This window comes from Saccostrea echinata, unplaced genomic scaffold (genome assembly GCF_033153115.1).
Source record: "Saccostrea echinata isolate AGI-Se365-2 ecotype Australia unplaced genomic scaffold, CSIRO_AGI_Sech_v1 ptg000016l, whole genome shotgun sequence".
Taxonomy (NCBI): Eukaryota; Metazoa; Mollusca; class Bivalvia; order Ostreida; family Ostreidae; genus Saccostrea; species Saccostrea echinata.
The window spans coordinates 5,796,618-5,813,611 of NW_026889765.1; positions in this window are offsets into that span (position 1 = coordinate 5,796,618).

Below are 16,994 nucleotides of genomic sequence, written 5' to 3' on the forward strand. Positions count from 1 at the left end.
TCCTAAAATTTAGGATTGTAAGGTGAACTTTTTTTTTCAAATTCTTATGTCAAAGAATCAAATAAACCATTATATGTAACTAGAGCTAAACGTCAACAAACATCAGTTTCACCATCCCTGTCAACAACTGATTCTCTACCATCAACTACTTTTACTTTGCTATAACCACTCAGGTTCAGCAAAGGCATCACCATTACAACTACATGTAAACTTTCAACATCAACTTCTGTTCATTCTGTCAAGAAAAGTTGTTTGACAATCACCCATTGATCCGTTAATTACATTGAAAAAAGGTTTAATTTTATTTCTAGTTACATAAAAAAAAAAATACAGAAATCACGTACTATTTATCTGTTGGGATATTTCATGGATATTTCAACAAAACAAAAAACCTGATAGGAATGTTCAGGGAAAGTCGATGAAAAATAAAATAGAAAAGAAAATTTATATTTATTTCAAATTTGCATGAAATACTTCACAGTTAGAAACAAACGTGGAATACAATCTATACACAAAATGCCTTTATATACAATTGTCCCACGTTTCCAGCTGTCATTAGTGACCTGGATAGAAGAAAAAAACTAGAATGTGATTCCTTTGATAGCTGCACATATTTTACGGTTGCTTTTTTAAATAAAATTTGTTGAAAAAAAAATGAAAACAAACAAACAACCCCCCCCCCCAAAAAAAAAAAACTAATTAGATTAAGAAAAAAAAAAAAACACTGGGAGTCTTCGGAACAGCTTACATTGGTTTAAATCATTTTAAGCGTCGACATGAATTAAGGCGAAAAAATAAATACATTTGTTTTACTTTTGAAAGTTGGTTCCTATTTTAATCTATACTAAAAAGCCTAACATTTCAAACGTTTTTCTGAGCGGCCATAAAAATGATGTTTGACCGCAAAGTGAAATATTGGACCTGTCGATAAGATACTGGATCGCTGTTGACGGGATCAGCTAAATCTTATTTGCATTCGTTGGTGTTCTACAGTGATAGAATTGACCGATTTTCTGTGCAGGTAAAGGAAATTTACATCATGGAAGCCAGCACAAGATATATGATTATCAAAAAATAAAAGGTATAGCAAAACATTCATTGGCTGTGTTCTCGGGCAAAGTGCGTTTTGTCGACCCCTCGAACCAAACTGTTTGTCATTAGCGACCTCAGTCAAACAGTTCGTTTCTTTGATCCGACAAAACGCATGTTGCCCTCGAAACGTTACAAAAATGTACTATAATTAACAATAGTAAAAATTTGATGCTTTGATTTACTTTGAAACTTTACTCTGGAACTTTTTTTTTGAAATTTCAAAGATCAAAATCTTTTTTAATTCGGTAACAGTGATATATAATTTGGAAATAATATGTGAATATACAAATAGTAATTCCATATAATATAAAAAATGTGCGTGTATAGATTGAAGAAAATATAACTATAAGAAATCAATAGTAAAAAATACTTTGATTTACTATAGTAAATAAAACTTTTACTTTGGTAAACTAAAATTAATTTAGTAAAATAAAGTTAACTATACTATTTTTTTTGTTAGTGAACCCAGTCAATAAGTGTATAGTATGTTTACAGTACGTACATGTACAAGACAATGATTCATGAAATTTTAATAGCTGGAAAATGAAGCCAATATGCTGGCATCCAATCACTATTTTTCGTTCTATTTTTATAACGTGTTCGTTAATGAATAAACAAGACGAAGGAAAAAAACAAAAAATAATTTTTACCCAGAAAATAAGACACTTTATACAGGTACACTGTTAAGGATACCACGTCAGTGCTTTCTGTTACGTTTAAAGTTTGTTGTCTCACACACATTCCCGTGCATCCTGTGAAGCAAGCGTGCAAGTAGTGATCGAAAAAGTATGAGCGGATAATTTTTAACTAATAATCAATTAAAATTTTGTTTAAAATGTCCCGATGGACGTGGATGTGGCTGTTGTCACGTATATTTTTATTTTAGAAACAAGTGCACATTTAAATTTTGTATTGATTTTGTATTGTGGATTCTGTTTATGGAATACAAAAAGTTACTTGTACAAATTCTTTGAGGTGGGAGGAAATAGACAATCGGCACCTTCACTTTTAAACAGACAAACGCGGATAATTTCATTTTATTTATTAAATATCTCAAACTCAGTAAAAAAAAAAGTATTCTTTTTAAAGGAATGGTCAGCATGGGATCATAAAATCAGCATTATAAATGCCTTAAAATAAGTTTTGTAAAGCAAACTTCAGAATAATGTTTGCCCTCTCCCGACTCAGGGCGAAAAAAAGGTCGGTAGGTAGGTGTGATTTTTTTTTTATCAGAAAATTTTCCACTTCATTGCTGAATTTTCAAAGTTTATTTTTCGGAATGCATTTAAAAAATTCTAATTGTTCCCTAGAGGTTAAAAGAAAGGTTTGAGTCGGACCATTTTTAGCCAGTCGGTCGGCAACCAAACAATTTTTAAAAATTGCCCAGACTTTTATTTTGATTTTAATTAACTAAAATAATATTTGTCATGAGTATGTATATACATATATTTGATTTCAAATGATTTCTCAGTTGAGTATGATTTGTAAAGGCTAGCCATATAACCATACTTTTGTTACATGTAACATACCAACTTTATTTTAACAGGGCATTGTTGTTATATAAAAAATATGACCACATTACATGTACATGCCATGAAAAATTTGGCATGAAAATGTAATGAAATGAAATGGGGTAAAGTTTGAAAAGAAAAATAACTCTTCAGATAAATTAACTATAATTTTTTTTACAGAGTTCTTAATAAATGTTTCAAATAAAACTTAAGTTTCATGCCTGTTACCTAGCAAATTTTGTAAACGATTTTTTTTCTTATTAACAGGATTAGTAATTGTGTACAGGAATATCCGTACTAAAGTTAGTGCTTAGAAAATAGTGTGAATGACCTTGTGCGTAAAGTTTCCCGCTATGTGAGCCGTGTGAAAATCGATCGATACCTTCTATAACAAATTACTGTCGATCAAAAAGTACTGCAAGACGTGGACCATAGGTCTGTGTTTCTAACAGGAATCTAAAAGAAGTTCTGGGTTGTAATGAAATATGTGTTATAAAAAAGATTTCTTTTACCTTGAAACATGAAATTTTTTATTATAATTTAACGTTATAGTCTAATTACTAAAACCGAAATAATGAATGATAGAAACACGTCCTGGATATCAATACCTAATCAAGGCATCTATTGTTTACTCTATTGTCTTTAAAAGGAGTCATCCATTTGTCACAAACCGGCGTTCGCTTCGTGATCGGGAGGCCGGGGTTCGATTTTCGTTCGCCGCGCCTCGTCAAACCGAAGACGTAAAATTAAGTACATGTAGTGACTGTTCCTTCACCAAGCGCCCGGCACTAGAGGTGAAAGTCACGGGTCTTTCGGATGAGACCTTAAAAACCGAGGTTCCGTGTCACGGTAGGCGTTGGCACGATAAAGAACCCTCACTGCCCAATGGCCCTAAGTGCCGAGTATAGGTCTAAATTTGAAGCCCTTCACCGGTATATGGTGACGTCTCTATATGAGTGAAAAATTCTCGAACGGGACGTAAAACAACATACATACAATCAATCAATCAATCCATTTATCACAATCCCCCCACATTTGAACTGTTTTGCTTGAGCTCAGATTTTCAAATATTGTCCAGTGTTGTTCTCCATGAAAACATCTCTGCCTTGGCAAGGATGAGTCAGGGAACCAGGCTATCTTAGGTTCGAACTGTCTAGCATTCTGGCGCATGCGTAACATGACGTAAGCCCATCGCATCCGGTTTCACACCGCTTATATTTTTTATGTGTGGACCTCAGGGTCCACGCATTTAGAGATAACGTCACCGTAGGTAGATGGATGAAATGTAATTTAATGTAATGTTATGGTTAAGTGATGTGTCAAGCCCTTTTTGAAATTCGTCATAACGATAAAATTCAAAATACTTCTAGACTGTAATCGGTGAAATTAGAAATTCCTTTATAAACGATAATATGCTGAAAGTCCACAATCCTATAAATAGAATGGAATACATGTAGTCACGCTTTTATAATTTGATTTGACTTGTCAATGAATATTTTTGTTGCTTTCCGAAACACCAATGAACGAGTAAACTTCGTCCTTAAGGGAAGTGTACTGCCTGATGAAATTCTTACGCAGTTAAAAAAAATTAAGTTTATTCATATTTATATATAGCTATCAGTGTAAAGTAAACAAAGTAGTATAGGGCGTAATGTGTGCGCAGATAGTTAAATCTGTCGGATGCTTCATATGGAATCAACTGTGTTTGGCCGAAGCCGATCACAAAAATTACTGGAAGCGGTCGATCATGAATCAGATATTATAGGGTTATTGAACTTATATTGATGAATATTGGTACGAGTTGGCTGTATACAAACGCACGAGCTTGCAAGTGCATTTGTACAGCCTAAGAGTGCTAATACTCACCAAGATAAGTTCAATACCTCCTTTATTATAAAGATAAAACATTTTTCCATTGATTTATATTAATGATTTTAATTAAATTACCATAAATTAATGAGAATTCTTTAGTATTGGTATTTAATTTCAAACTCTGCAACATCTGCGTCTGTCTTGAAATGCGCTCAGTATTACGTCATTCCAATGACCCTACCAAGCGTTATGATTTGCTTTTTGTAGTTTCAATTGAGGCTTATAGGTACAAAATTATTAATAGATAATTTCAATTTGTTTCAAATTAGACACATTATACCTAGTTGCCACTAACTATTATGAATATTGCCGTTGAGGGGTTGAACAGAAGACTTTTTTCCTGTTTTTAACGATATTGAATGCTTGTATTCGGAACGTTTTTGGGCATACTCGTTAACGCACTAAAACTCGCTTTCAATGAAACGGAAAATTATTTGACGCTAAAATTCTCTAGACCTTTAGCAGTTTTTTTGTTTTTATTATAGACTATTTATTACGTGTATGATAAAGTTCTTTATCGATTCTGACTTTCCATATCAGGGAGCTGTACATGTAATTAAGATTGTTTTTTGTCCCCTTGGAGAATTTGCACTCATATAGAAACGTCACCATAATTATACATGTACCAGTGAAGGGTTTTAACATTAGACCTGCATTCGACACTCTGGGCCATTGAGCAGTGAAAGATTTTTATAGTGCCAGCGCCTGCTGTGACACGGTTTTTAAGGTCTCATCCGAAAGACTCAAAACTTCCACTTCAAAGTGCCTAGGGCGTCACGAAGGAAAAGTCGCTACCTATTTTTATCGACTTAGTCGCGCCAACGATTCTAGGATGACGTAGCGAGAGTTCTACCGACTGAGCTACCGTGACGGTCATGTAATTAAACAACTATAGGAAATATTATAGTCACTCAAAAATTTACAGCAAAACGTTCTGTGATATCGGTAATATGTCGATTTTTATTTTTTAAATATCTATAAGTAGGCCTTTGAATAAGGTCGTTGACAACAAGGGAATATTATTATTTTTTTGGTTCATGAGTAATTTATAATTCTCCGGCCCGGAAGAAAACAGGAAACCATTGCGTATTTATTTTTCTTCCGGTTCGATTCATCGAGTTCGAGTTACAAATGAGAAAAAAGCTTTTAAATGACTATTATTCTAACATAAACCTATTAAGTTAATATATTAGACATTTCTGTAAAATTTTGCACCACTATGCTTTTAATTATAAATTAGCTTTCTTTTGGAAAATCGTTTAAGAACCCTCTATACACTGCACACTAAAGAGTTCTGATTTTGTGGTATTTTTATGCAGAGAGAGTGATCTGCCCTTTGATCAAGAATAAAATAAATTGAAATGTACAGTTTATTACTTAATTTGTGATCAAATCAAGCATTCATAACACTTTAATAGGCCAAGATGAATAGATAGAACACTTCATGTGCAGGTATTTTGCCCACTTTAGTAAACAACAGTGATTTATGCTCATCAGTACTTCATTGTCTTTGAACATTTTTCCTGGGGGTAAATGCAAGGCACCCTATGCTGAAAATGTGATAGATAAGCTCAATGCTTACACCTTTACACACTATAATTTCTCAATGTCCAAAAAATATTTTCCTCTAGTGTATACAGGGTCCTTAAGGAGAAAACATTTATGTAAATGATCATAGGAATGACGGACAAGAGAGAGAGAGAGAGAGAGAGAAAGAGAGAGAATGGACCTAGTGCATATTATCATTCACAATTCTTATGATGACAATCGTTGAAAACAACATTTGTTTGCGAAATATTGGAAATGAATTGCATTACATACATGCATATATAATTCAGAAGGCATTATAATTGCTCTTATTGTCACCTCAGTTTAGATATTGCATCTCACTTTATAAAACATTGTATATTAACTAATTTGATAATAATGCAGAATTAATATTCATCTTCTCTTTCTTAGAACATGCATTGGCGTTAACACATACGCATTAAAGCTACATGAATTATCATTAAAAAATACTCCAGGCCAGATCTCGGATCTTGGACATGAAAAGACTTATATTTGACTATACACGTACACTTATTGAATGTCTGTCTGGCCGTCTGTCATACTTTATAACTTTATATCTCGAGAACTGTAAGAAATATGGATGTGATATTTTGGGCATAAATTGCTTGGCACTTTGGCTTTTGTAAAATACCATGGTTACTGACCTTTTGACCTTGGAACCTTATCTTGACTTACATTTTAAAATAGTGCATAGTGTCGATATATAGCATATTTTTGACATTTACAAGGTACGTTTATGTAATTTAGTCTACGTACTGTTTGTCATAAAATATCTTAAGAAATAACATGCACTGTTACAGGCCACTTGACCATGACCTTTGATCTACTTGCCCCCCCCCCCCCCTTAAATACTCATGATAATTTAATTCAATTTATGTCTTTTTTTAATTTTAAGAGATATGGTTTTGATAATTAGTATTTATGCATGTTTATGAGCTCACGAAACGAAACTGTATGATAAATAGTTACCATACAGTAATTTAACGGTTGATTGATTTTCCTAACATTACCAGAAGTTAAGTTTGAGTCCGCTTAACAGAAATCAAAAATTGCATGTTTAACAAAACATTTGGCAATAAGATGATGTTTTAAGGTTTTGTATTTATTCATCATAAGTAATGCCTCAATATTCGGAAAAAATAATTCCTCCTTTATTTTAACGAAGCGATGCCAAGGTTTCCTGAAAATGACCTAAGTACTCATTTCTATTGATCTAGCTTGAAATTCTCAAAACAAAGATGATGGAGAGTTGAAGATGCTAATATGCAATACATCACTCACCAACAGGCTCATACGTATCATTAGCATAAATAACAGTCCGTGGACAGGAAGTCCAAAGGTTACTACACCGCGCTAGGTTCGAGAAAATTCGACCTCATCATCTGAAAATCGGGCACTTAAAAATGCCAAAGAATATTTATTTCGCTAAACTTGATAAATCTATTGCGTCGTAGAAATCGAGCATTTATTGTGCATGACGGTCTTGCACGCTGTAATTGAATGGCCGGGGAGAAGGGGGGGGGGGTGTTAACAATTATGTGTTACTTTCTGAAGTTAAAAGACAATCAATTAACATCTTTATCAAATTTTTGATGTTTTTAAATCGAGTTTTACCTTACTGTATTCATTTTTGAAAATCATTGTAAAAAAAATTTCCAATATATGTGGACTACTGCTTGTTGCGTTTCTTTTTTGCGTTTCAGTATCAAAGCTAGGAGCAAATATTTACTAAATACATGATCATTCTTGATTTATTTACATCTTCAATGACGCTATAGAACATTTAATATGTGTCTGGTAGAACACTCTAGTTTATGCATATAATTTCGATATAGATTAAAATTTAAAAGATCAATGTCATTTAAGCATAATCTATACTGCCATAGCTTGATCTTGCAGAGACAGAACGATCAATTCTGTCATATATATATTAACTATTCCCCTGTTGATGGTTTGTCATTTAAATTCAAAAAAAGGGAAAGTTAATAAAAATTAAATTTGATTACTAAATGAATTTCAAGTGTGGTCTTTAAATGTATAGAATATTGCTTCTCTGATGATAAACAGCCAATTTTGGTGTTTCTCCTGAAAGAAAGTGGGCTTACACCATTCTTTCTGTGACTGTAACATGTGTAATGGAAATTGTAATAGAATGTGTTCATCGTTGAATCATATATGTGATTATTTATACCGTTTGATGGCTTTACTGTTGATGAAAGAAATCTATCATAGTTTTGTTTCAACATATTCAGTAATTCCAGGTAAGCATATTTTTATCATTAAAGTGATTAAACTTGAAAGCTATTTTATGTTCTGTATGTGGGTTTATGCAGATTTATATGCTGTAAAATATTTAATGACTTAGCTTTGTATTGTATGTTTATCAAAATTCTAATGAATTTCTAATGAAATGTGAAGATAACGAACAGTGATCAAACTCAAAAGTCCATTTAAACAGTAGAAGGGCCTCTGAAAACAGAGGGTGGATCGGGTGTCATGGAGAAATTAGTATCCCCTGCCGACCTTTCAAACCATCGTTGCTCCTTGATATGATCAGGTAAACAGAAAAATCCGTGCGGTAGACAATTCAGAGTGAAAATAATGACCTGATAATTTGTATAAAAACTCTCGTCCGAAAATTCATTCTTAACGCGCGGGTATGTTAAGGCTACACCCAGAGATATCCTACTTGCCTTTACAATATTACGTCATAGTAAGCTGTATGACGTGATCTTTAGAAATAATGATTTCTTGAAATCTATATTTAAAGTTTAATTTCAGATCCAAGAAATGAGTGGAATCATTCAAAAACATAATATAAACTAAATCTTGTCGTTTTTGGGTGGTATGAATAGCTAAGTATTTATCACGGGGGTTAAATACCAAACCTATGACGTCATAACTATTGATCAAATATTTGCCGAGTGAAAATGAAACGTGACGAGAATTCATGTAAACAAATATATGAAATGGGAGTTTTAAAGCATATGCATTGAATATTATGTGTGATTCTAAGGAATTAAAGATTAAGAATCAGAAAGCTGATATATTCTTATCATGCTTTCTTATAATGAACAGAGGCAGTGCTTTGAAATCCCGATCAGCCTTTCCTCTGTCGCTCTATCACAACAAAGATGCAAAAGTTCAACACTACGCCGCATACTGTGAAACATAATTTTTGTTTGTATCGAAAGCTTGTATTCTATAGTACTTGGAAAGTGCTGCTAGAATCGTGTGGTTAACATAAATTGGTGACAATTCCTTGGTCGTATGTATAAAATGTAAAAATTTTGGTAAGGTTTCATGCGAAACTTTGGAATAATTTTTTCTGTGTTTGGAGAGTAGGATTCTAGCAGCATTTTTCATGGTCCAGTGATGTTTTTACATAATTATTTTCACAAAAAGAAATGAATTATCCCCGGGGTAGTGTTGAACTTTTCACTTTTTCATTAAGGTAATTTTTCTATTTATAGACGTCACGTGATGACGTCGTAGTGGAGTGCTTCTTTTAGCCTCAGACTCAATGACGTCTATACAATGGATAATAGTAGTAAATGTTTTATCTATGGCTTTAACGATTTATTAATGTTACATTTTACGAAAAAAGGCTAAATTCGCCGAAATATGATCTGTGTACTGCCTTAACGTACCCGCGCGTCCCGCAGTGGAATGCAAACTCGCAAAGAAAGTATCAAAATACACGATCAACTTATACGTGTCTAGTGTATAGATAGAAAGTAATATGGATGAACATGACGAAAGAAATCACGAATATAGACCACGGAAAACTCTCAAATGCAATTGCTAAATGTGATTAAACATAGAATTTTCCGTATCAGCTGTGCTGTAAGATTGTGTCCTATCTTGCATTTTGCTGTGGTTTCCCTGGATAGGAAAAATAAAGAATCTGCGGAAGACAGACTGTCTGAATAAGAGTCATTAGTAATAGTTCTGTTTCAAGAAACTTTAAGGTTGTCATCATGTCTCATCCAAGAAACACTAGTAGAGGATATATTGATCTGGGCAAGGTTTCTTTTTCCGTCAAAAATTAGTTCCCTGCTTGGTCATAATTCTCGAATCATTGATTGGTATTGCTTCAAACTTTTAATTACTGACCGTGTCCTTAAGGTGTGTTATGATTTTGACTTCATCTGTTGAATCAAGATCGTGACTTGCGCGTGCCTCAATTCATATCTCTTTCCAACATTCTAGGATTAGAGCTGAGGCATAACTTTACTATATCATTACCTTGTGACTCACTAATAACACGCCTTTATATATTTGATAAATGCTTTACTATTAACATTCTAAGGTTTGAATTAATATACCTCCAAGCTAGAAATTAATGATTTAGGTACGATTTTGTGACGTACAGACAGTTAGACAGACGACGACAGAGAGGCAGACACCCATTTCAATTTCAAACCAATATATTCTTCTTCCTTGGGGAAAACTCTAAAATAAAAAAAAATCTTCTTGAAGAATTCGTACAATTAGAAAATCTAGTATTTTGTTTTAACCAAGTATGTAGTCTGATTGATTGATGTTCATCGTCCCATTCATAATTTTTCACTCATATAGAGACGTCATCTGCTTTAGGTGAAGTGACAAATTTTTTTATCAATGCATGGCGCTTACTGCCTTAGTAGAGAGATCAAAATCTACCAAGACCTACTGTGATCGGGATACGGGACCTCGGTTTTATTTTTAGGTCTCATCAAAAAGATTCGTGATTTTCAATTCCAGTGCCGGGCGATCGGTGAAGGTACAGTCACTACATATCTTAAAACGTGATAAGGTTTGGAAGAGTCGCCCGCGTGGCGCAGTGGTTAGAGCGTTCGCTCTAGAGTCGTGGAGTAAGGAGTTGATCCTTACGTCGCAGGTTCGAATCCCACTGTGGGACGTGGAGACCGGTCCTTCGGATGAGACCGTGTCGCAGTAGGTGCTGGCACGAAAAAGATCTCCCACTGCTCAATGGCCCTAAGTGCCGAGTATAGGTCAAAATTTGCAGCTCTTCACTGGCAAGTGGTTGCGTCTCCATATGAGTGAAAAATTCTCGAGAGGGACGTTAAACAATAAAAAAAAAAAAAAAGGTTTGGAAGAGAGCAAAAATCGAACCTGGGACTCCCAGTCACGATGGAACGTGCTACCACTAGGCTACTGCGATCGGCTCCAAGAATGTAGAAAAGTATCTCCGATATCAACCAAGAAAATAAACATATGATAAAGTATCTTAAGCAGTCTTGATTTCATAACGCCAGTCCACGAACTTTTGAAAAGTTCTCATACATATGCTTTTTTCTTTTAAAATTCAGGAATTAGGGATCTAGTCAACGTATACTACATGTACTTAAGGGAGCCGACTGGTTTTTTTATTGTGTAAGAAATAAGATATATAAAACTTTTTATTTTTTACCAGGTGTAGCCTATACTGACTTCAGCGCACTTGCAAAGTTTAAAGAAAATCTATCCTATAAATATTTCTAGAGACCATCTTAAAACACAGTCACATTTACTATAGTATTGTATTGGAAAATGCTTTTTTCACATTTCAAGGCAAATTATAAAAATACTACCGTACCAGGCTTTTTGCTCAAATTACAATATGTGATGAGAAAAATTATATTTTACAATATATGCAAGAAACACAGAATTCTACCGTCTGGTTTCAAAAGGGGACATCCCATTAGAAATAGGCAATGTCATAGAGAGTAGGATTTTTAAAGTATCCGACTCATATTAGGACCTAATTTTCTAAATTTAAATATCCCTCATATATAAAATACTCTGATATTAATTCAAAGCTTTTTAACGTAGGAAAGGACCTAGCAAGAGATATTTTCTAAAATATAACGATTGCATTGAGGTCTATGGGGATAAGCAATTTTTTTAAATGAAAAATTAATTAGGAAAATTACGAATATCAATAAATGCTGTTGTTGAAAGATGTATTAATCATTATGAATAGAAAACGATTGAAAAATCAATTTTTTACTCATAGATCATTAAGCGCAAGTTTTAGAATGAATGATATTTCTTTACAATCGTGAGAAATTTTAAAGGCATTTATGAAAATAAATATCTTGGTATAGAAAATAGCTCATGAAAATAAATAAATTGTTCCATTTCCGAAAGCTTTTTTTGACACAAGATGAACAAAAACAGGAAAAAAAAAAAAAAAAACCTGACAATGACAATACGGAATTCCATCATGTGCATGTAAAGCATTTTTGTGAACTAAAATCAATATACACTTACACATATGATGAAATATACTAGAAAATCTCAATTTTTAAAACAAAATGTTCGTCATTTAGGTTAAGCAAATATTTAAGATAGTTTTATGCAAAAAAAATTATAATGATGATAATAAAAAAAAAAAAAATTAAAAAAATCATTTGACAGTTGCATATCATTAAAGTTAACGGATACCTAATGATTCTGGGTATATAAAGTATTCGTAGAGCCTCCGATATTTTTGTATTGGAAACTACCTGTATCTTAATTCTAATAAATTTATAAATGACCAAACACGTAACTATTATAAGTCCAAACATTGCATTATGTCAAAGCCTCAAATTTATTGTCATGTACCTGTAAGCCCTTTTATTCTTTAATCGCTTAACAATAAAAGGGGAAATTTTTATTCTCGCGTATGAAATGTAAAATATAATTCTCGAGATAAAGACAAACGACATTCAATCAATTTAAATGGTATTTTCTATGAACACCCAGTGATAGCTATCGTATTTAATAAAATATTTATTATAGGTACATCGTATGTTGAATACCGTTTTTCAACGGATCTATCCATTGATTAATTTATCCCTCCTCAATTAAGCATCAGTAAAGAAGGTCATGTTAAATTCAAATGTTTCAATTTTTCTTAGAGTCTGTTAATTTTCATGAGACTATTGCATACGTTTTGAAATTTTACATTATTATTACAAGCTTCATTGTGGGAAAGTTAACAGAAATCCATGATTTGGTTGAAAACAGTGAATAAATGTATATGATAAAAACGAAACATTATTTGTGAAAGGTCAAACCGTAGACACTGCTCAATGGAATTTACATCTTAAAAGTATTAACATGTTTGCAACATCTAAACACTGATACCACAGTTTTTAGACTTAAGTTATTACCTAAGAATGATTGTTTTTAGCTTTGCAATATATTCCCCTCTATATTTAAGACCCCCATTTGAAAAAAAAAAAAAAAACCTTCACATTGACAGACAATTTAATTTTATGATGTGTCTTATTACAATAAGTTGTAGATGTTAAAAGTGACTGCGTGAATATGTTAAATCTATAATGAATAAACTTTTTAAATATGCTATATATTCGACCTACAACATGCTTTTGAAGATAACAAACAGTGAGCTATCTCCTAAATCCCGTAAATAATACTAATCGTGATCATGAAAAGGCTATTGGAAATATCAGAGGTAGGATCAGGTACCTAGAAGGAAAGAACACCTCCTGTCGACCATTCACAGATTGAGCCATTCGTATTGATCAGGTACGGAGTAATCCTCATTCAAAATAGTAGTAAAGCAATGGCTTTAAAATTGGTTGAAAATATGTCGGACAAAACACTATGCAATGGTAGGCTGTGCGTATTTCTAAACAAGTTCATTCTTTTAATGAAAACAGGATTTGTGGAATACTTAATTAAACCGAGAGTTTGAAAGCTTTGTAACATCACAATTTTTGTTAGGAGCCTGTCTCGAGTTTAAAATTGATAATACGTGTACTTAGAACATTGTGTATCAAATCGGATTGGAGATATAAACATTATAAAGATATAATAGTGGTATATTACTCCATAAAAATGGGAAATGAACTGTGGAAAAGATGCAATTATTACGTTTGTCCTACTTATTATTTGGATATTGACGTCTGAAGTCAGTTGTACATCAAAATATAAAAATGACTCTGTAGTGTCTTATATTTGAAGCTAACTGGAATATATTGAATCGATATCTAAATGAAAATTACTATTGTTATCGATTGAATATCGTCGATATATATAAATGTGGAGTTAAAGATCACAGCAAGAATTTTTCTTCTCAAGTAGAACCGATTGCAGCACCAAGCGGTAGCCTCTTCGCTTCGTGTTTTGGATGTCCCGAGTTCGATTCTCTTTCCCGACGCCGAATCAAGCCTAAGACTATTAATATAAGTAGTGACTGTTCCTTCGCCAAGCGCCCGGCACTAGAAGTTAAAGTCACAGATCTTTCGAATAAGACCCTAAAAACTGAGGTCCCTTGTCACGAAAGACATTTGCATGATAAAGATCCGTCACTGCTACTGCAGTAAGCGCCTTGAGTAGGTCAAAATTAAGTTGTACTTCACCTTCGCCTTTGGAAAAGATCATTTTATACAAACCAAAGGAACAACACTGGGGACAAAAGTGGCGCTCAAATATGCCACTTTAACTTTATGATATCTCGAACAAAAATTCCATCACCAAACTAGTCACTCTATGGGGAGAGGAGGATGCTAAAACTATGATAACAATGTGGAAAAGATTTCTAGATGATTGCTTTATTTCATGGAATGACAAAGTTGACAGATCATCAGTTTTCCACCAGTTAATAAACGACTTGAATTCTAATATTAAATTAACAATGGAAAGCAGCGATACTAAGTTACCTTTTCTTCACTTCCTGGTCATCAGAGAAGATAATATACTTTCAACGTATATCTATTACAATATAAAAGGACAAAAACCAGAACCTAGCTTTTGGTTCAGTCATCCTCACCTATAAAACAGCAATTTCTTACAAATAACTAGATGTTTACGTGCTATCATTAGCGAAAAACACAAGAGATACTCGCTGAAAGAACTCAGGTCCTACCTTATAAAATAGGGATATTCTGAAAACCTAATAATTAACGGGATATTGAAAGCCAAGGGATATGAACGATCAGAATTACTTTCGATAAAAAGCCAGGAAAATAAAACGGAAAATATTCTATGTGGTTAGACAAATAACAATGAATTGTCCTTCTTCCAAACGTTTGAGAGGAGATAGCAATTGTACTGTATATAGTTAGACTAACTGTTAAATATTTCCTCAGATAAGAACAAGCTCTTTTGAAAGCTTTAATATTGGCCCTGGAAAGTTGAAGAAACATGGCATATACGACGCTCGATCTGTCTGGGCACTTTGTTAAACTTTATAGGCATAACTTAATAACTTAATGGGGGGGGGGGGCGGCAGCTTACAGGAAATTCATGCATAAATATTTATATTTGCTGTTCTTTTTTTTTTACTTGAACAGTTTTTAAATTAATTTGAATGCCATTTTTGTGTATAGTTATGCGTATTAGTATGTCATGGGAGATACTCTCCCCAAAGTGATAGCACAATGAGGCTACGGAATAAAAACTAGGGCAGCAATAAATTCACATTGTGAAAGTATTTCTGTGGATTTTTCAGCATGTAATATGCTGAGCGCTTCATAAATTACACCTCATTGTGAAGGCAGATTAATTTACAGACCGTGCAGTAAAACTCCCAAAACTAAAAAAAATCCTTGAGTAATTCTACGCAACAGACTGATGAAACAGCTCATTTTGTTTATGTTATTTTAACAGATATTTGTCCGGAGGTGACACAAGTTTTCTTCAATGATCGATGTTTTTGGAACCTTGGTGCTCACCAGAACTGTCAAATGCATGGTGGTAGCCTCGTCAATTTCCTGGATAATGACAATGCTGAAATACTTTCGAGGTAAGAAACAGAATTTTGTAATCCCTAACAATATTCAATCATTACTAACTTAATCGGAATGTGAAAATAAAAATGAATTTAGGTAATTTCTAAACACCAGAGGATATGACTTTTGCCTGGATCTTTTGTCATTTCTGATTCTTTTTCGATAACTTTGAATCTTTGACATTGCCATAAAAAATGAAATACGTAAGTTACCATGAGGGAAGGATCATTTAACTCTGGGAAAGAAGGGTTATAATTGTGAGTAAACCCAAATTATTTTAAGCTACACAAACCATGCTATGGTTATTACTTTTCAACTGCCTCAAGTTCAAAGCATAGTTTCAGGATAGTATATTTTGCATATTGTGTTTTTAAATTCACTGATTATTATAAAAAACGAAAATGGCCGGAATTTGCATTTATTTTTAAAATCATATTTCAATGTTCATTTTTCAATGTACATTCAAAAGTACAAGGGTTGACACTCTCTATCTTGGATTCCAGGGGGTGCCTCAGTTCACAATTGATTGGGATGCTCACTCACCTGATCCCACCTCTGATGTTTTGGAGGTTCGTGTTTGTTCTGCTCCCGATTTTTATTGTTAAAATTTACTTTGAGCTTGAATACTGTTCGCTGTCTCCATATTTCATTCAATCAATATCTACACTTTTCCTACCGGTGTCGGGTATGATCTAGCTTAAGGATAAATAAAACAAACTTTTTTTTTTCAGAAATCAGCAATATTTCTCATACATTTGTATTCAAATAAGTAACCTGAATGATGTTTACCAGGTAAAGTGGGAGAACTTTGTAAGATTTTGTCGCAATGTTAAAAATATGTGCAAAATTTTGTAAAGAATTATATAGAAAACAAAACAAAGTCGCATACATAAGCACCAAAGAAAACTTAAGATTTCTTTATATTTTAGGGATTTATTATTTATGTGATTTCTATTTAAAATGCGTCAAAAATATATATCAATCCAGGCATCAAATTTTTGTTTTAGTTATGTATCCTTAAGAAATGATTGAATAACTCCTTCTTATTACATTCTCAGCAATGAAATACCGTAATTTATTTATTGAAAAAAGTGATATTCTGACACAGTGTAAAAGGATATCAAAATGGTAGTGTGAGAGAATATCAGAAGTGGGGCAAAACTCTCGATTTTCCTTCCCTGCGTGAAGAGTATATTCCCTGGCATGTTGTTAGATAGAG